Raw genomic sequence first — 2758 nt, forward strand, 5'->3', positions numbered from 1 at the left:
CATCCTATCCGGCTGGCTGACCTCTTGCCAGCCATCGGACTTTGGCTCCTGCTCGGGCTGGGGTCTGGGTCTGGGTCTGGAGCTCCGGTTCCAGTTTGGCAAACTATGCGTAGTATTGCTTTAATGACGCCCTGCCCCTGGCTGCACCCTTGGCCAAAAGGTTTCTCTTTCTCTCTCTGTAAGCCTGTCTGCCCAAGATTTTTCCTCTTATTTTTGGTTCGTGGAAAACTTTAATTTAGAAACTATTCGAAAGGTCCGCAGCCAGACAGACGACGCGTTTTCCTTGGGTGTGTGTGGGACGAAGCCAAGAAGAATTTAATTTGTTTTTAATTTTGTGTAGACGCGTGTCCACGACCACGGAGAAAATATAGATGGAAAAGTGAGAAAATAGCACAGGGAAAATAAAAATAAAAAGCTAGCGAGCGGGGCACGAGTGAAAATTGAAATTAAATTCATTTTAAATGAAACTTTTCATCCAATAAACGGGAAAACAGAAATAAATCCTCAATGAATTTCCATTCGCCAGCAGCCAACAGCCATCAGCCAGCAGATCAGATATTCCCGTAGACAAATACTGGTATATGTATGTGCTGGTACCCCGTGCAGGCGATTAAGGTTCAATCAGTGCGCTCAGCGCCTGCTGTGGTGCGGAACATCAGTCGCTGATTGCAGGCATTTTTGAGCAATTAAAAGTTTTCAGATCCCCGACAGCTGCGGCTCAAGATGCGAATACCGGCTGGCTGCAGTTCGGAATCATGTTCAATTGGTGGGGCTTAATAAATATTTAACCATAAGCCCCTTTCGCCGTTAATTACTGTGCGAACGGAAACAGTTTGTGACTTGTGGCTAATTGTGGCCTCGTGTTTCTTCTTGGTTGAGAAGCCGTTTCTTTGGCCTTTCAAAGTACTGAAAAGCTTTATTCTCGTTCCGCTTTCATTAGAGCTGCCACAAATGAAGCAAATTAACATCGAAAACAATACAGAATGTGAAATGAAAATGCATATACTTGCTGCAAACTTGTTGCAAGCTTCCTCCGCAGAATGGGCCAGAGCAAAGAGCTCCCTGTTGGCATTATAGCTTAATGAGCTCCCATGCGTTCGGGGGCACGTGGTAGCAACAGCATCATTAGCTGTGATTTGCCATACATACATACATACATACATATATGTGTTCCTTTATGGCATGGGCCAGGACTCAGGTTGGGCTCCGAATTCTACACGTGCAACTCCATTAGCAGCTGCCAGAGCTAAGCGCCCGAGCGCCCGAGCGTTCAAGCGCATAGAGGCACGCCACACACTCACTACGGGGCGTATGAGCAATATGTGCAACAATTGAAAAGCGCCCGGATTTAAGTAGCTGTTGAGCAAGTCGAGCAACAACATCGGCAAACTTCCCCCTGGATCCTGGATACCGGCTCCAGGAGCTTGGCGACAATTGTAGCCGTAATTAAAGTTAATTGCAGCCAAGCGCTTGGCTCCCTCCGAACGAACGTTGTATATCCCGCCTGGCTCGGCCCAGTGGGAGTCCGGCCAGGCTAGGACGGAGGACGGAGGACAGAGCACTCCCTTTAAGGAGCTCATTACGGTAAATGCACATAGCTCAAGTGCAATTAATTTTGCGTAGTACCCCGAAAAATATGCAATAAAAATAGTTGCCAGAACATAAATGAATGGCCCAGGAACCACAGCCACAGCCAGAGCCAGAGCCAGCCCTGGCAACCAGCATCCATGCCAGAGTTGGAGTTGGAGTTGGAGTTGGAGTTGGAGAATGGGTTTATGGAGCGGACTTGCCAGGAGAGAGGGCTCCTAATGCCACTCATGCATATTTATTGCCTGTCTAGGACTCGGTAGCTGAGTAAATACACTTGAATACACTCTGTAAAGATACCAAAGTGCCGCACAATAATGATATCATACAAAGGATGCATACGCCAAAGCCAGGGCATTGTGATTGTCCTTGTCAACTACACATTTGGAGCTCGATTCGCAGATATGTGGTGGGTATTCTATTGGAAAATGTACCTCGAAAGGTAAGGTTTTTACTGAACTCCACACTCTTTTCTTTCGGTGTGGCTCGCCAGGTGGAGAGCACAAAGTGCTGGCCAACTTCTTTGGTGCTGTTGATTTTCGCAGTTTCCACAGTTTACACAGTTTCAGCCGACAGCAGCTTATTGAAAACAAGTTTTCTCGGCCCGAAACTTGTTGGCCCCGTCGAGACCGCAGGCCAAACAGAGGGAAACTTCCGCGCCGTGCACTCTGCTCTGCTCTGCTCTGCTCTGCCAATACTCGTGCAGTACAGTAAGCCAGTTGGGACCTGGCTACCTACTTTTGACTCGGCACTGGGGCCATGTTTACCGGCCCGGGCTGCCCAGGTGGCAGCTGGCAGCTGGAGCAACAGCTCTAAACTGTCGTAATTTCGTGCACAAATGCGCATTTTATTACCCGCCACTCAGGTGCCCAAGACGATGGTCCGCTCCATCTGTCCGGCCGCTCTCCGAGAGTGCTCCACTTGACGGTTCTCCGAGTATTTGTTTATTTACACTTTGCTTTTGCTGTCCCACACACATACTTGTAATCCATGTGGATACACTTGGGCTGGTGTTGGTGTTGGTGTGGGGCTGGGGGTTGGTTGTGGGGGTGGTATACACAAAGGATTTGCTGTGTTTGGCTAAGCCATTGTCGTCTGCCCGGAGCGGATTGCCAGCTGCTTGGCTGATAAATAGAATAAACTGATTGCGTGGCGCTGATTGACATTGTGG

The sequence above is a fragment of the Drosophila miranda genome, chromosome 2 (genome assembly GCF_003369915.1).
Source record: "Drosophila miranda strain MSH22 chromosome 2, D.miranda_PacBio2.1, whole genome shotgun sequence".
In the NCBI taxonomy this organism is placed as follows: Eukaryota; Metazoa; Arthropoda; class Insecta; order Diptera; family Drosophilidae; genus Drosophila; species Drosophila miranda.